This window comes from Dasypus novemcinctus, chromosome 5 (assembly GCF_030445035.2).
Source record: "Dasypus novemcinctus isolate mDasNov1 chromosome 5, mDasNov1.1.hap2, whole genome shotgun sequence".
In the NCBI taxonomy this organism is placed as follows: Eukaryota; Metazoa; Chordata; class Mammalia; order Cingulata; family Dasypodidae; genus Dasypus; species Dasypus novemcinctus.
In genome coordinates, this window is record NC_080677.1 from 53170415 (window position 1) to 53190482 (window position 20068).

A 20068-nucleotide genomic window follows, 5' to 3' on the forward strand; every position below is an offset into this window, starting at 1 on the left:
CCAAAATAACAAAATGGGGGGAAAACTGCAATTTAAGAAAGCGCTCCTAAAATAAACACACCTTGAAATGCCCTATTGAAAGTATATACATACCTGGAAAGCTGATCCAGAACACACTATACCAAATACATTCTACTCTAGCCAAAGCAACCTTCAAGGATAAAAGCCATGGATAAAACCTGTATCTGAGTTTTTACCATAAAAACTAGTAAGAATTCAAGGAATACCGTTCCTGTTAGTCTTTCCTAAGGAATCTACCAGAGAATTAGCCTCATACAACCAAAACCTTGGGAAGCTATTAATATAAGTAAAGCAGGCTAGATAGGGAATCAATACATGGACCTGGAACCTGGCAAGAAGTCCATATGGACATCGACACCCTCAAGATGACTTGCTGAAAGACCCCCCACAAGATTCTGCCATTCAGAATGAGATCTCCTCCAGAAACCAGGAGAAGCCCGGGCAATTCTCCAGGGGCCTTATCATTGGGCCCTCCTGGGGGATTGACTGGTAGGGTAATCAATCAAAAAGGCAAAGAGCTGGGCCTCCTCCCATGCCATTAGCAAAGGTGCATAATAATGGTTCAAAAAGTAAGTGCAAAGGCTGATTCTCTTCTTGCTTTGTATCCCTATTCTGGCCTTCTTTGTCCCCCGCTTGGATCACTGTGCAAGTAAACCTCTAGGTTTATAATCTATAATGGGAAACTGTATTCTATAAATCAGCCCTCTTTATCATTCTTCAGCCCCTTCCTCCCTAGCTGGGACCTATGATCTGTTATTTCCCCCCATCTCTTCTCATCATTCCTTAATAAAGTACTGGCCTAACTAACCCAACATGCTTTTGAAATTCATTTCTGCAGCGTAGTTAAGAACCCAGACAAAATTCAGTTACATAAGGACTGGTGAAAGGCATGAGCTATTCAAGCAATAACTGAAAGGAGAGTAGCAGAATGTTTACCATCACTAAGGCAAGTCTTTCATCAATAAATCCCATTATTGCAGGGATTCTTACCCTTTTTTGTTCCATGGACCCCTTTGCTAATAAGGAGAAAACCATGGACCCCTAACTAAGTACACACTATACTGTGTATTCTTTAATAAATATATCATGTCTACACCAGCATGTACCCACAAGATTAATGTTTTCTGAATTTCAATTCAAGCTTGCAGACCCCTTGTTAAGAACCCATGCATTACTGGGACCATTGCAAAAACTGGAATATGGACTGTATGGCTTATATCAATGTTAAATTCCTTAAGATTGATAGCTATATTTAAGGTAGTTACATAAGTGAGTATTCCTATTCTAAGGAAATATACACGGCAGTGTTACATATTAGACGGGAATGATGTATGCAACCTACTCTCAAATGTTTAGAAGATAGATGACAGAACATATAAATGCTAACAGCTGCAAATCTGGGTATCTTCATGGGGGTGCACTGGCATTATATGTATTGTTTCTGTATTATTTTTGCAATTTTCCTGTAAGTTTGAAATTATTTCAAAATAGAGTTTTAAAGAAATAAATGAAAGCGAAGGATCAGAAAAACAGTTTTTCTCAGCAATTCAAAGCTATGAATTTCCAGAATATCAATGCCAAGAAAGAATTGATTATGACCATTAACATTATGCAATCAGGGTCTTACCATTATTAAAGAACAATCAAATTATACCACATAAAATTACATTAATAATTTGTATAATTATTATAGTTCTCTGATTCTGAAAAAGAATCTGAAGAATAACACTATTCTTTGGAAAATTATCAGCTTTCTTAACTTTCATTTGAATACAGAATGATAATTTAAATATGACACAGCAAGCATTACAGTCTCGTAGACAAGTGAACATCTCACGAAATCTAAACTAAAAATCTACAGAATTCTAAAAATCTACAGAATTCTAATTCCAAATATACTTAACATATTTTAAAATGAAATTAAGATTCAAGCATTTAAGCCTAAACTATAAACACTGCTTCTGCAATATAACTACGTATTAGTTTATAAAAGTCTAATATAGGGTAAAGAGGCTAAGTGTAGAAGGGCTTAAGGCAAAAGGCTTAGGAAAAGTGTGACTGCTTAACCTCAGTAAGTTATCACTGCCAGTCAAGCTCATCTACTGGTGCTAGGCAACTGACAAACAGAAATTTGTACTGAAATGTCTGAATACCCTTGATTTGCCTAACGTAAAAGAATCTAGTAAATTAAATCTAGCCTAAAGCTGTATTTTCTCCATTATGTCCCCAAATCAAGCAACGGTGGATATGATGTTGACTGGGAAATACACAACTACTATTCTTCTCTAGAGTAAATCAAAAATAGTCTCAGAATGAAAGTTTCAGAAATAAGGAAACACAAATGTTTATTCTAGCATTTACTTTCATAAATATTGACACTAAAGAATCAAATACGTAGTTGTGAAGCAGTTTATCCAAAACTGAATGCTTCATTAAAGCTGGAAATGGCCAAAAGCTGCAGAAAACATCCTGAAGGAAAAATTTTATAAAAATGGTACCTCTTCAGAGGCCACGGAGTAAAACAGAACATGGTTAACAAACAAACAAACAAAAAACAATTCTGTTTGCATGGAACAGCTTCTACCTCAACAATTCTACAAATACTATGCATAAAAAGTTGTTAAGAACTGAGAGCAACCTAAGAAAAAAATGAAACAACGTTAGTGCATGACTTAGAGGAGAAGTGCCATAAAATATTTTAGAAAACACCATGGTTTATTCCTCCAGAACAGCCATACATCGAGCCATTATCAACTTAAAAAAAAAAAAAAAAAGTCTATTCATTTGGACACTATAACCAGGGCAGACAATCTCAGGAATTCAGCACCCTGCCATTGGGCCTTACTTTGGAATTTATGCTCACCAGTGTAACAGAGTTACTCATTTATAGTTTCCTACACATGGCTCTTCTGCCCCTTGTATTTGAACCTATAAAAAAGCACTATACTTGTTAAATATATGTCCCAGAGATTTAAATCCTTGGTCTGTTCATGTGCCAGTTAAGCCCTGAATCTTAGCAGAGTTGCAGCATCTACTCTCCAGTTCATGGGACTCACCCAGAACAACTAACAAGGAGATGATGACGGACAATGAGCATCCCAAGGAACAGAGAGCAATTGCAACTGCAGACAAGATAATTCTATCCATCTGCCTCATGAGATTTAAACCCCCTCTCAATTAGAAACAGAGTGGGCATCACCATCCCAAAATCCTCAGGATTAGGGAATGAACAATGCACTAAAGTAGACATTATTATTCTATTATAGACTTATTATTCTAGCAATGAAAGAACTTTTACCATTGATATAAAGGCAGTGGTCACCAGAGGTTCTGAAGGGAGGGGAAGGGAAGAATAGGTATAACATGGAAGCATTTTTGGGACACTGAAAGTGTCCTGAATTATGCTGTAATAACGGATATAGGCCATTATACATTTTGTCATAATGGGTAGAGTGTAAACTATAATGTAAACTACAATCCACAGCTGGTAGCAATGCTTCAACATGTGTTCATCAATTTTAATAAATGTACCACACTAATGAAAGATGTTAATGTGGGTAAGTGTGGGAGGGGGAGGAGGTGGGAAATATGGGAATCCCTTATTTTTATTTAACATTTATGTAATCTAAAGCTTCTTTAAAAAATAAAAAATAAAAATTTTAAATAGTCTATTAATACAGTACTGACTGAACGGTACGTCAATCAAAACAGCACTTCCGCAGGAGATACAAATGGACCAAAATCATCAGAGTTTATCCTTTGCATATAAAGTAAAAATAAATAAATAAATAATAAAATCTTCCTTAACAAACAGGAAAATGCTTTGTCCAACCTATGCAACTAATGAGCGAACTAATCTCAGAATATGGTTTTAGATACAGTTTCGATTGTTAACAATACCTACAATAGGTGAGGCATTTGGAGTGAAAATTGAACACCTCCACTTTTCTTTAAATGTTGAGATAAAATAAGGTTGGTAATTCCATGGCTAGAAATTTTAAATATTAATGCCTTTCACAATAAGAAACCAAGGTGGATCTTGCTGGCTGATAGGCAGTCTTCCACACGGTCATTCAGGGACCCAGGCTTCCTTCAACTTATGACACCATCATTTCCCTATGGCTTTGGTTTGGAATCCTCTGCTAGATTGCTGGCATCCAACTGACAAATGAGGGAAAAGAAAAAATGAGGAGGCTCAAACCAGAGTTTTTCACTGACCAAGGCTGGATGTGTTGTATATCATTTAGCCTCACCTAACTGCAAGGAAGGCTAGAAAATATAGCCTAGATGTGGGCTCAAGCGGAAGAAAAGAGGTTGTGGGGAACACACAAAACTCTCTAGTACGTTAAAGCTTAACTCCATTTGTCTGAATTACCTTTGGAAATAATTCGAGCCAAATTTTAAAATGAGATTTACTATATAATTATCATAATTTGTCAGCACAAACAGGATAATCTAAATCATTTACATTACTCTCCACATTAGGCTCTCAATATCCTCATTATTTTCAAAAATCATATCTACCCCCAAAAGAGAGATTCATCCCAATTAGAGTATTCTGAATAACATGTTCTAAGTTCCAAAGGCATTTTTGAAAAAAAAAAAAAAAAAAAAGACTTCTAGAAAGGCTGGAACACATACATAACAACCCAAAAGTGATCCCTTTGAATAGGTTTTTGAAGAACTGTGCTTTTCGAAACCTAAAGATTTATCAAATCAAGGTGGTTATAATTTCAAACTGATGATAACATAAATAACAATATACTTAATACTAAAAAGATAATAAAAACCTTTTGCTTACCAACATTAAAACAAAATATTAAAGCAAAGTTAAAATTTCTGAATCCTTTTAACACAAGACTTAACCATAAAAAATCTTTTTATTAATTGTTATTAAGTAAAATAAAACTGCCAGCCACATTGGGTGTTGCCTGGAGAAGATAACTCCTCAAAAAGGGCTTTCCCAGAAGATAAAACAATTGACATGCAAGGATTTTTCTAGACACACTAAAATCAATTTTATCTGATAATTTTGCTTATTAGATAAAATTAGTTTTGGTCCAGTAGAGACAACTTATCAGAATGGAAAAATATACCATACAAATCAATGTATATCTGTTCCCCACTTTGTAAGACCCCACCTATGTAAAATAAAAACTTAATGTCAGTCAATCAGAACATTTCCTCACTTGCTTCCACATTCACTCTATCTGAGCTTCCCTAGGTGGAGCTCTCTTCTACTTTCTGAATGGTTTTCTGCACAATTCATGAATCACTCAATAAATCTGTGAGATATTAAATTTCTATGAAAAATTTTTCTTTTTCATCACTGCAAAACTTCTACTGAAAAAGACTCCAGTGCTGGCCTGAGTTGTAAATTTTGGGATTAGAAACCATATGAAGATGAGGGGCTGTATTCTCATGCCTCCAAAGTCATAAGGTCTTACACTAGTACTTTCTCTAAAAAAAAAAATTCATGTCCATCATACTTCTCCTAGACTTCTACCAGTTGTTCTGAGCTAAATATCATAAGGAAAGTAATCTAACTGAATGAATCACACAAGGATAGTGAGCAAATCTCAAGGATATCCTTCTAGAGTTCTGTGGGTTTTTTTTTAAAGATGACTCTCAACTCAAAAGAATCTTTAATTAGTAAACTTTCAGACAAAGTGATAAAGTATAGAGAAATAAATTTGGTGGGCAGGAAGATCCTAAACAGACAAAAATAACTGTCCTCAAGAAAATGATAGTTTAGGTATGAAAAGAGGCATTGTAACAAAGAAATATACACAACGTAATTAACAATGTAAAGGTATGAAAATAGTATTTAGGATACCAGGAGGAAATAATACCTATCTCTACAAGGAAAAGTTAGGACAAGTGTCACCGAGAAGGGTGATAATTTTGAAAGCTAGCTTCCAAAGAAGAAGGAGGGGTTTTAAGGCAAAGAAGTGTGTACATTGATTGGAGGCATGGAGTTATGAAAAAGGATAACAACATTTCAAAATAAAATGAGATCGGTTTGGCAAGAACACAAGATATATAGTAGAGGATACTGAGATGCCAAGCTAAGGAAGGAGCTTGGACTTTACCCCTTATTCATCAGGGAAACAACAAAAATCTTTCACCAAATCAGATTTTTTTTTTTCAAAAAAAAATGTGCTTATAGCAGAGCAATAGTTATATTGAGGATGAGAGGGTAATGGTAGGGGAAACCACTTAAGAAGCTGCACTTCCAACAATCCAAGCAACAAGTGATAATTAAGGCTGGTAAGAAGCCACTAGATTGAAAAAGCGAATTCTGAGGAAATGGGACAAGATATAATGATCAGTAGGATCAGAAAAATGAAGGCAGGAAATGTCAAGACTTATGCTGTCAAGAAAGAAGAACCCAACTCAAAGATGCTCTGGATTTCAACGCCTCTTACCCAAGACTGAATTTCAAAGTGCCAATCAGCAAATAAAGGTTTCCACTCCATTTCCATAGCAAGTAACTTCACCTTAATCCATGCATACTCTTACCTTGATAAACTGCACTTCTAACCATATCTTATTACAACTCCCAATTACAAAGAACAAAATTTGTTAATAAATTACTGGTTTTCTAGCCTCAATAGCAGAGAAAAATATAGTAGGTCACTCTTTTTAAAGTTTACATGGGTATGAAATCCCCATACTAAGGGAGTATGATATATTCTACTGTCATTTAATTTATTTTAAATTAGAACTTTTTATACAGTTGGTAATAGGATCAACAAGAAGGGGGAGGGGGGTGGAAGCATGAGCATAATTTCCAAAGACAGTTATAATTATATTTTAAAATACTTGGATTTGTAAACTTGCAGAATGTAAGGATTTGTCTTTTAATTTCCCATACACAAGTACCACCAATAAACACACCCACACTAACTCTTATCATTTTCAATGTTTGTTTCAATTTTGAATTTAAATACCAATGTAATCTTCTACTCAAAAATCAGAGAGTCAACTACAGGAGAGAATAATATCATGTATTTGTTAAAAAAAATTGTCCTTCTAAACTATGGTAGATAATTCAGAAAAGGATTGTTTGTCCAAACCCAGCCAATAAACTTTTATTTAACTCTGAAGTAAACAGTTTAGACCAGAAATTCAGCATTCAAAAAAATGCTTCCAGGTACAGGTATAGGTTAGTAGTTTGAGCACCTGCTTCCCATGTATGAGGTCCTAGGTTCAATCCCCGGTACTCCATTAAAAAAACAAAACAAACTTGCACAAAAGAAATAAAATTTAGCACTATTAATAGTAAAGCTCCCAACAGTCACAGAAAGGAAGATATTCAGAACTCGGTCTAATTGGCCATCCACTGGTTTTATCTTACATGTGATGAGGAAAATTCCTAAGTCACTACAACTCGGTATATTAAAATTACTTAAAGCATTAGGAACATATGACCATGAACTTTGTTTCTGTGGAAAAAGTATCAGGAGCCAGTGATTATCCAGTGATTGCTGAGAAAGGGATGTGAACTTCAGGACTTCCTCTCTCTGTCTCTGTCTCTCTCTTCTCTTTTACACACATACACACACACACACAAAAACCCTTTCAAGACTAAACAGATTAGTTGGCCAATCAGTTGGTCCTTAAGTATATACTGAAACTTCAAATTAAGTTAAAATCACTCTGTTGGAATATAGAATTTAATTATAAATAAAATCATAATACATAAACACTAATCCTATTTCTGTTCTAATTATGATTACTTACTGTTTTGTACTCTCAATACTGACAAGTGTAAAAAGTTTTGTGAAAGTTTTTCAAAAATTTGTAAGAAACGCTTTCTCCATGAAACTTGTAAGGAAGAGTTTGCTAACAAATTAGAACTGAAGTTTGATTTTTCTTTTTATAAGAACAAAATATACCAGAAAAAGCCCTGGAATATTTATCTCATTTATAAGTGTACCCTTTCATATAAGAATGAGAGAAATAAAATCATTAATATACAAGTTCACCAAATTTCTTAGAATCTTCAAACAGACTAGAAAGGGAATGGAAAAGATCTATTCATACTCATTTATAACATCTTAGGATATTAGTTAATTCTGCTAAGTATCAGTAAAACATGTTACACAGCAATGTGAAATTACGTTATTCACTAACATGTTTTTTCAACCTCAGATGGACCCCAACCTTGTGTATTCGACACTTTCTAAAAGTTTGTGTAAATAACATTTTGGTAAATTTAATCATTTTACTTGCACATTAAGTTAGTCATTCTATAAAGCATATAACCACCCCAAAACCTGATTTACAGTTTAAAAATTTTACATCATAATGAAGCAAATATTAATATGTAATTTACATTCCCCTTGGCTGAAGCTTAGCATAAGCATGGTCTTTAGAAGCTTTAGGAAAGATATTTAAATTTGTAATTGAAAAAGCCCATCAAAATCTGGCCATGATGATTTAAGTTTTTCTAAATATAAAAGCAGACCCAGAAGCTAATTCTATGGAGCCTCCTTAGACCAATATTTACTGAACAGAAATCTAAATTTCACTTAGAAACTCACTCTGTATCAAAATGTGGACGAACCTGACATCACTCATCTTCGTCCCATCTATCTCTACCAGCAAGCACACTTTGTTTGCTCTTTCTATCCTATCTCAAGGTCTAAAATCAGTACTTTTCCAAGCATAAACAATCAACATGGAATGACAGGCCTTAAATGAAGATAACAGGTACCTAAACTATTAGACATTTGAGAAAATGAGTAACAGATACAATCTATTAATTTTTATCTTTCACAAATATTTTTAGGACTATATGTCCTAAAAGACTGACTAGTGATTTAAACCCAGCTACATATATAGCTAGACAGAAATTTCACAGGTAAAAATTTACCAAACATTTACTGCAGGCCCTTTTAAATGCTAGACACCATGTTGAATGCTAGAATGTGGAATGCTGAAAATGACACAGGTAGCTATCTGGTAATGCACACTCGCACATCAAATTACTTTGAACATCCAGTTATAAAAACATCAAGACAAGCTAAGATGGATGAAAAATCATAAACTGCTCCTAAAGCCTCTAAAATCACTATATTAACTATATGTTCTAATACAGTGAGTTAAATGATCGAAGATTTAGCAACTCTGCTATATATTTATTTTGTTTTACATTTTGAGGCACTTAATTTAGGAGCGGAATAATACCTGAAAATGAACAAAACAAATATTAATGAGAATTTATTTCATTACTTTTCCTATATCTCACACAATTTTAGATGATTTATGATTATAATCAGGGCCATAAGCTTTTCTTCACTGTTCCATATGCAACATAAAAATTCTACCAAGAAAATATGATTCATCTAACATCTATTTGCTTAACATGAGATTATGTGCAGTACTTATTCAATTAAATAGGAATATCTGTACAAAGATGTTAATTTTTAACCACATGGCTTAGTATAAAATAAAACAAAGAAATTGTCCTAAAGATTAACTGAATAGTAACACCCAAGACTATAATGCTAATATTTCTTTGAAGTAAAAACTAACCATGGAAAATTATTTAAAAAATAGGTCGAGAAGCTGATGTAGCTCAAGTGACTGGGCTCCCACCTACCACATGGCAGGTCTGTGGTTCAGTTCCCAGTGCCTCCTATAGAAGACAGCGAGCTGGCGCGACAGGCGGGTGCAGCCGGCAGACACAACAACATGATGCAACAAGAGACACAAGAAGAAAAACATAATGAGAGCCACAACAAAGCAGAGAGGAGAAGTTCTCTGTGCCTCCTGAGGAGGATAAGCAGGACGGCGAGCTGGAACAACAAGCAGGAGTGACAGGCAGGCACAGTGAGCTGACGCAACAAAAGACACAAGAGGAAAAACATAATGACAGATACAACAAAGCAGGAAACGGAGGTGGCTTAAGCAATTAGGTACCTCACTCCCATGTCGGGGTTTCCAGGTTCAGTTCCCGGTGCCCCTTAAGAAATAAAGCAGACAGACACAGCAAGTGCAAACAACAAGGTGGTGGGGAGAGACAAATAAATAAAATAAATCCTACCAAAAAAATAGGTAAATTCTGAGTATTATAAAAATATTATGTCATTATGCATTCAACCAAGATACCAAGTAAATGGTAACATTTACAACACATAAAAAGTTTATCATTTTCTAGTGGACTCATGTGTATTAATGAACTCATGTGTATTAATGATTTTAGAATTCTGTAATAGCAGATGTTTAGTCAGACAAGCTCTGCTTACCTCAACAGCCTCAAAGAGCATCACCTTTCAGGTACTTCAACTACATATTATTCCTACATATTATTACATTACTGTACAAAAAGCCAAATCCAACAATACAGTTCAGAATTTTGAGGGGATGTGTGTGGAAGGAGAGAAAAGGTCAGTGACATCATCCTAGGCCAAACTATAACAGAAAATTACAATATGTACAAGCAGCAATATAGATTAAACCTATTTTAGAAGCCATATTATGGAGTTATTCTAATATTCATCTAATGAAAGAAAAGCACATAAACAAAGAGGTAAATTAAAAGAGAAAACCAAAAGCTCAACCTAACTTAGGAATTTAGGTATAGTAACACAATAACTCATATATGATACCCAAAGCTCAAAGACAAGAGGGGGTTCAAATTCTTACAGCTTTTAAATGAATTACCCTGTTAACAAATAAGAGCACACCAATTGCACATAGAATATGTATTTTGTAAGGATCAAACAATTTCTCACACATGGTAGAGGCTCAATAAATATTAATATTTGTTGCATGAAAGAGGGTAGAGAAAACATTAGTTTCACTTCCCACTGTAGTGCCAACAACTAGTAAAATATCCGACACAAATATTTCTTGACTGAACAGTCATCACTGAAAATACATTAAAGCTACACTCATCTTTAGCCATATATTACTCAAAAAGAAAAAAGTAAGCAAATGCAATCGACTGAATTAGCTGTTTTGTAACAGTGGATTATTTTGGCATGAAAAAATATAATATGATTTTAAAATAAGTCTTTTCAAAGGACTAATTTCTGAGCACAGTCTAAATCCTCAGTTTTGCAATACTAATGAAACTACATTTAGCAATGTTTGCTGACCCTTATTTAGTAAGTACCAGATGCTTAAATGACCTGACTTAAAGCAGAAAAAGGAAAGTGGATTGTCCTCAGGGACAATGCCTCAGGATACCGACAAAAAAATATTCAGTAGAAAGTGACATTGTCATAGAACTTACAAAGACACAAATACACTTTGTTCACAGATTAACAGCTAATATATAAACAAATCTATATTTTACCATAATCTTTTTGTGCCTTAATGGAAGGTTTCACAGATTTACTAAGAATAGCAAAGTTTTTATATGGCTAGACTGTATATGACCCTGAATAACTAGATACTACTAGTTTTATTATCTTCTAAAATATCAACATATTACTTCACTAATTCATCTTACAGTCTGATGTGTTTAAAATAGTGAATATAATTACAGAAGAAGTGTCTTGATAAACTATCACATATTCCTTAAGACTTTCAATATCACAATAAAATACAATTTCTATTGTTACTTATGAAAGGAATCATGTTCCCCATTGACTAGTAAGGAGAGTTTAGAGAAAACAAAAGTGACACTCAAAAAATGCCAAAACACCATGGAAAAAATTATTAAAAGAGATTGTTATTTCTTTTCTACATCCCATCAGCAAAGGAAGAAAAAGAAGAGTCTAGTGGGCATAAATTGCTTTGCCATGACAATGAAACACAAAAATAGACTACATGAGTTCTAGTAAAACATCAAAGGATGGCAGAAGTAAAGAATTGTAATGTTAGGTTTGAATGGACACTTATGATGCTTTATCATAAATGGGCAGATTTTTTTAAAGCTTACATATTCAATTATGAAACTTGGAAGACCTTTTACTACAAAGATCTTGAGATTTCTTGTAAAAGGCTGCTTTTAAAAAATTAAGATCTAAATTATGTCTTAACAATGCAACAAACTAAGGGGAAGGCCAACTAATAGCATAATAAGGTTTCAAAGTGCTTATGACATTTTTCTATGCATACCTGGGGCCTGAATCACTGGGAATACTAACAACTATTTTAAGTTCTGTGGACCCTAGAGCCTAGTCCCAGTTAGCTTTGTCTATACACCCAACTGCCAAAGCTATTTTTAGACTCTCTATGACCTAACTGCATAAGGAGTTGGGAGAACCTACTGTGCATGCTTTCCTGCCCATAAACTAAGTGGGTTCCAGTTAACTTGAAGTTAGCAGCTTAGAACAACATGGGCCCTTTGAGCATGCAATGTGACCTTGGGCAAATTAACTTTTCAAGACCTCATTTCCTCATCTGGAAAGGAAAGAAAGGAAAGGAAAGAAAGGAAAGGAAGAAAGGAAGAAAGAAACTAATAGTATTCTAACTGGGTTTTGGTGAAGATTGGTGCCTGACTCGTAAATGATCAAAAATGGTAAGATCAAGAATCATCTGGCTTCAACCCATGTCCATCAACAAATGAACATAATCAAAATGTAGTCCATACATACAATGGAATATTACTCAGCCTCAGAAGGGAATAAAGTGATACATGTGATATATAACATGGAGGAACCTTGATGATCTCATGTTGAACAGAATAAGCCACACAAAAGGACAAATACTGTATGAACTTACTGATATGAAATAATTAGAATAAGCAAATTCAGTGTCAGAGGGAAGTGGACTTGGCTCAACGGATAAAGCATCCGCCTACCACATTGGAGGTCCAGGGTTCAAACCCAGGGCCTCCTTGATCCATGTGGATCTGGCCGATGTGCAGTGCTAATACACGCAAGGAGTGCCATGCCATGCAGGGGTGTCCCCAGCATAAGGGAGCCCCACGCGCAAGGAGTGCACCCCGTAAGGAGAGCCGCCCGGTGCGAAAGAAAAGTCCAGCCTGCCCAGGAGTGGCGCCGCACACATAGAGAGCTGACAAAGCAAGATGACACAACAAAAAGAGACACATATTCCCGGTGCCACTGACAAAAACAGAAGCGGACACAGAAGAACAAACAGCGAATGGACACCGAGAACAGACAACTGGGGGGGTGGGGAGAGAAATTTAAAAAAAAAAATTCAGTGTCAGAAACTAGAATACAAGTTACTAGAGGCTGGAATGGGGGTCGGGAATGAGAAGTTAATGCATATTTGGTATAAAATTTCTCTTTGGGGTAATGAAAATTTTCAGTAATGGATATTGGTGATGGTAGAACACTGTAAATGTAATTAACAACACTAAATTATATATTTGAATGCAGTTAAAAGGGGAAATTTTGGGTGGATACATGTTGCTAGAATAAAAAAATTTTTTAAACCTATAAGACTGTACAACACAGTGAATCCTAATGTAAACTGTAAACTATGAACAATAGTTAATAGTACAATATAACTCTTTCATCAATTGTAACAAATGTACCACATTAACACAAAGTGTTTATAATAGGGAAAACTGCATTGCGAAGGGGGGTATATGGGAATTCTGTATTTTCTGCATGATTTGTCTATAAATCTACAATTTCTCTAGTTAAAAAAAAAAAGGTCTGCTTCACCCCATAAAAGAACACCCAATAAAGTGCAAAGAACTTAAAAAGAAAAAAATCATCTAATTTAAAAAACTTTTTTTCAATAGCAGAATCTTTTTCCTACCCAACCTAAATCTTAAAAATCCCAATTCCCTCAATTTACAGAGAAAATAAGATGGAGAGTTAGTGACTTATAAGTCAAATGTTTAGTCTGTAAATAAAACCCAAGTCTCAACTCCAAATCTAATATTTTGCACAACAACTTTTCGTCTCTACAACACTTTCATGGAACTATTTAGAAAATAATTACTTTGGCCTTTGATTTTATAATTAATAAAAGTTTCTTTTTCAAGGAATAATGTTGTCACACATATTTCATTCCACTGTTATCAGGGAAAAGGCAAATAATCCCAAAAGCAAATTTATAGATCAATTACAGGGCAGCTCTAGTTGTTAGCCAGTACTCATTCAGTCATGTTTCAATACCAGCTACAGTAATATTAGGTATCATGATAGGTTTTAAAAAACTAATCAAGCCACAAAAAGTTAATTTACATAGTGTATGCTCTGCCTAAGAAAATAAGTGTGCAATAATTTTAGAAAATGTTTCATCAACAAGTTAATTTTTTAGTAATGCAAAAGTTAGAATAAGTCACACAGATTACTCACAAAAGTTCTTGTGGCCACACTGGGTAAATAAAACGTTATTAGTCAGTAGTTGACAGGTATTAGATCTTTATTAACATTAGGCAAATTGAATCAGTTTTTGCCTTTTTTGTTATGAAACAAATTCAGATATATAGTGGACTTTTTCACTGTAATATTAATTTGGCAGACAATTTTGAGTACTGACCTGGCTATATAATAATGGGTTTCACTAGTTTCTTTAATTCATTCTTATTTTTGATGAGCAATCATTAAGGTGCAACATGGTGGCATTTCATGAAGGTACAAATACAGAGTTCAAATCCCAAATTGCAGAGAGATAAACTGTTGGCTCTTGGGAAGGCAGAATCAACACACAGCAGGTTGCTGGGACAATCACTTGAGACCAGAGTCTCTGCTTTGTGGTTCCTGGCACATTAATCACTTTACCACCAAACGTAACAAATTTTTTTCTTGGTAACTAACTTTTAATCTTAATGAAGGGGAAAAGGGGGAGACGAGCACTTCCCTCCACTAAAATGTGATTCAAGGACAATGCAGATTTTAGGTGTAAGGGGGGCCAGACACAAACAAGCTCCTATCTCTGTGCCCTCAGGAACAAAGATTTCACACACACGCTCTTTTAAGCAAGAAACAAATGGAGAAAAGTGGCCAATCCATTCATATATGTTACATTCACCATCTCGGTTTCACATTTTTAGACATTCTAAAACTGTCACAGCATACCCCCCACACAGCATAATAGTGCAGTGGAAACAGTAGATAACCTATTCCTTTGTCATTCCTTAAGCTCAGAAATCAGGGCAGATCACCAACATCAGAATCCTTTTTGAGTTAGGAGCAATGGGATAGTCTTGAGGAATGAACATTGGATCTGGAATTAGATCTCATTCCAAATCCACTTAGTGGTGTATGAAAGTATACAATGCCTGGCATACAGTAAGTTTATGTTTTCAAATATATGTTTTCTTCATTCCTACCTACAACAATTAGAGATACAACTTAATAGAGGGGAAGTCACTGAGGTATTCATGAACTTGCCTCCTCCTGGTATTTATCTCAATAATATTCACTTGAAGTAAACATCACTCTTTAAAGGAGGGGTTCTTAACAAGGGATCCAGGAGCTTGAAATGAAACTCATTAATATGGTTGTGATATATTTATTAATAATACACAATACAGTGTGGACTTAGTAAGGGGTCCATGGTTTTCACCTGACTGGCAAAGGGATCAGTGGAACAAAAAAGGTTAAGAATCACTGCCTTAAAGGTATCTGCATGTTTGCGCTGACTAAACTAAAACCCAGAAAAAGTATTTTTCCAAAATTTGGTCATAATGTAAGTAAAATTCTTAGATTTTTTTCAGTTACCAGTAATTCATTATAACTTGTTTTGCAGAATAAGCACCATCTCATTCTTCTGCAGTCAACTTGACAAGGGCAAAGTCATGGTTCCTTCCAGGGGCCTGAAGGAGACGTAGAGGAGAAAATAGAAGGGCTCTGGAACTTCCATCAGATCCCTAGGCTTTCTGTATCAATAGATGGAGCGTACTCTCTCTCTCTTCCTCACTGACTTTTGGAAAATCCATTACAAACTATCACCAGTTAGATAAAAGCTCAATCTCTTTTAAAAATAATTAAGCAGTGTATCACACAGAAAGAGCATTGGAGCTTTGGTTTCTTTCATATGTAATAATGGAACAAAATTATATATTGAAGACAAAAAGACAATAGCACCAGGCACAGACCCAGGACAGGCCCTATGGAAGAGCCTATCCTGGGAATTTTAACCTCTGGAGAAAGGAAATTAGGAATAACAAAGTCATTCCCCTTGGCAGATTATTAGCTACATGTGAAAGTTTCTATAAAATGGGCTTTTAGAAATTTTTGGACTTTCACACTTAAGGAAAACCACCTCCTCTTAGCCATTAATTGAGCATAGCCATTTACTCCTACTGTTATTTACTGCCATGGTGCTCAGTTACTGCTTTGTTTCCTTATTAGTATCTAGTCTGTATTATCACAAATAAAAGTCACAGAGATGTCATTACCCTTCAACATTTCCCAAAGTAAAAATCCTAATTTGCATTAAGTCCTTGTATAAAAGTGCAATGCAGTGAATGAAATATCCTTCTGTAAAAAGTACTTAATTAATGACTTTCAATTCAATATATACACACAAAACCTCACAGTTAAACGCTAATCAAGATGCTTTTTTGTACCCTAAATATCCTATATTCAATATGCTTACAGTAATTTTTAAACATAAGACAGTAATTTAAGATTAAATAACTTTTACAAATTTACTTCTCTATTCTGTTATTCATTCATTATCTAGAAATTTTATGCACCATGAAATAATTGGTGAGGAAAATTAGATACATAAATAGTGAAAGTTGCTGCCATTTTGGTATGGTTCTCTAAGGGTGTAAACCGTTATCAAAAATCAGTATTTGGAACCTGTCACTTTAAAAAAAGTTAACATCATATTTTCACTGGAAAGCAAAATTATATTTTAAAAGGTGAAAAGAGAAAAAGACCCTAATTTCTAACAATACCAGCCAAGAATTAACTTGACGGCAAGAGAATGTTTGATTAGCCTTAAAGAGGAAAAAAAAGTTGTTAAAAATTTTTTGCATTAAATTAACTGAGCATAAGCATAAAAATGTCACAAAAAGGGAAATTTAAATTAATGAAAAGATAACCCCAACTGCAAGCTGAAAGATATATCACTCAAAATTATATGCTGACTGGTTTTGTATTTTTTTCCAACTATAATATAACTTCTTTATGTATAAAATACTGCGGCTCTCAAGATACTCATGAAAAATTTTAATCAAATTTCACTCTAGGGTTAGCAATCTGTTATAGTATTAGGCTTAAATAAATATGTTAAATCAGAAAACAATGTATGTTATTTCCCATGGCAGGAGCAATATAAATTACAAACTCAATATGTTTTGCTACTAGATTTGATATTCCTAAAAATAAGCAATATTCTCCATCTAGAGTACTCTAATACACCTGCTTTTACATCTTTTAGAACTAAAATTCATCCTCATGTTCAATCTTCACCACACACACACACACACACACACACAAGGATTTGCATTTGCTGCTTACTATATCTTACACAGTAAAACTGTGTATATTTATTTTGTTTTTAGATCCATAGGTTTTGCTCTATGAGGTTTCTGAAGAAAGCAACTTTCTTTTGGTTGTTACTAATGATTTTAGCTTAAAGATGGTTCATTCTTACACTAACATACTGCAATATTCTCATCTGAGTTGTTCTGTTTACCCCAAAGGTGGACTTTATGCATTACCATTACAAAAAAGTAACTATTTGCATAATACTTTATGATTTTACATGTATTACAAACACATCACAGGGAGCCTGAGGATGCATTCAGCTGCTTGTCATTCACCACTTTTAGACCCTTCAGAATCACACAAGGGGAGGGTGACATTTTGCTATTGGCAGAAGTATAGAAATGAATATAAATAGTAAATCTTTAAGCTTTAAGAATACAAAAGAGAGCTAAAAAATAAAAGCAAAAAGATGAACTATGAGCATAAACAAAACCATTTCAACTTGTAAAACTCCACAATCCTCTAGACAGAGTAAGGTGTTTGGAGATTTATGCATCTTCTGCTATGATACTCACTTAAATTATCTAAAGCTGTGCTACGAAAATAAATTAACTTCTTTTTCCTGGGTTTTATTAATTAATTATCATGGTAATAATAAAATTGATTGCTCCTATCTAAAGAATTCAGTTTCTCTTCAGTCCTGTGAAATAAGAATTCTCTATTACTCTAACCATAACCTTACAAATATGCATACTAAAAATATTTGAAAAAAAATCATAATCATCTAATGTTTTCAAATTATGCTGTCTTATAATTACTTGGAAAAACAATTACAAAGAAAATTGTTCAAATTTTTTATTTTCCTCCGTACCAACCACTCCTGAAAAAAATGCATAAAATACTAAATGCTCAGTTATGTCACCTCTAGTGGCCATAGTAGTGGAAGATTTTTGTAAACAATATGCCTCTATACTAAATACACATCCCGTGAGCCATCAGATACTTAATGTTTTTTAAATAGAGTTTCAAATCCTATATAACACCACCATCTTACACACACACACACATTCTGGAAAGTGCAGAAAAGGAAGGAGGTGGAGAGCAGAGGAAGAAATGGAGCACACGTTGTTGTTTTTCATTCATGCAGTATAGTGATGTCAGTGTCTGCAGCAGTGGCGGCGGGTGGCGGCAGGAGCCTTGACCTGTGGAGGCTAAAATCCACTGAAGTCAGAACCTTGCAGAACTCGAAAGAAACTGAGTAGATAATAATTTGAAAAATTAACTGTTCAATGTTCTACGGATTTTAAATGGCTAAGGAGAAAGAATAGATCAGCTGTACAGTTTTAAGGTGGGTAGGGGGAAGCAAAAGGGATATGCAGAAGTAGGATGGGGTAACATAATCAGGGAACTGGGGATACAAGAGCCAGCATTCAAAATCGTCTCAATGTAAGAAACTGACAAAACCACCTGGTGTTACAAACACAGAAAAACATCACTAGCAGAGAAAGCCCTTCCATTCTTAACACAAGCACTCTGATGATGTAAATCTGTCTGCTGCACAACCAGACTCAAGAAGTGTTTTCATGATTGCATTAAAATTGCATTAAACTTGGATGTACCACACTACAACAAAGAGGATAGTTTAAGCCTGATCAAAAATTCCACTAAAATTATTTGATGATGAAGCTTGTAATCCCTAAGCAATGCAGGTTTTTGAAGGATGCAGAAAACCAACTTGTACTATGTATGTTCTGTTTTAAGATGTTAGTGTTTATCAACATAAGGGGAGGAGGTACTAGTAGATGGCCATTACTGTTGCAGCAACTGCTGAAACTACTTACTCTGTCCACAAAACCCTCTCAACATAATCTGCAATGCTTACATTAGCCCATAAAAGAAAATCCCCAAATTCAATATATGCACTGTTGAAGCAAAATCACCTGAAATTTACGTAACTGCTGAGTTCTTTTCATTTTGTTACCTCTCATTTCATACAGCTCTAGAAAATGTGCAAGAGAGTTGCATATGGCATTAATCTGTTAGAAAATGGTGGCCTTTTCTATAAAATACAGCCAAAGATGTGTGTTCAGTTGTGGTCATTATTAGGGAGATCACGTTGTTTTCATTCATTCATTCATGATTTGCTGGAGGATGTCAGTTTCTGCAGCAGCTGGCTTGACCTAGGGGAGGAGTGGGGGAGCAAATTCCTCCTGGTGCATACAGATTACAGGATGTATTTCTTGGTGCTCATGTACACATCCCACTGCACTTACATCCTACTCTGGTTTACCATCAAGTGGTCTGAAAACAAGTGCCTTAGCAACATTCTAATTACAGGTCTGAAATAGTACAACAAAAACATCAAAACTGCCATCTATAATAACACAGATAATCACTTTCTCCAACTCTAAGACCTTCATCAAGAAAACTCCATTTTATAAAAATTCCACATACCACATAAACATTGTACAGAGTTCCAGTGTTTCTCTTCCAGGAAGAGATTTTCTTCCACTTAGTATGATCTGCTCCCTCCACAATGCAGCAGCAGCATCTGTAGCTCTACGCTGGTATCTAATAATATTAGCTACTCCACTCTCCTTATGAGCTTTAAGTCCCTGTTTTGGCTATTCTTTCTTTTCTCCCCTAGGACTCAACTAGATCACGCACTGTGTCCCTAGACAAAAACAAAACAAAACCAACACAGAAAACCTTATGGC

General features: G+C 34.7%; 1 protein-coding gene across 2 annotated transcripts in view; it reads right to left on the minus strand.

The window, feature by feature from the left end:
- Positions 1-20068, minus strand: part of GLCCI1 (glucocorticoid induced 1) — a 111145-nt gene that overhangs the window by 89334 nt on the left and 1743 nt on the right. The window lies entirely within an intron of this gene.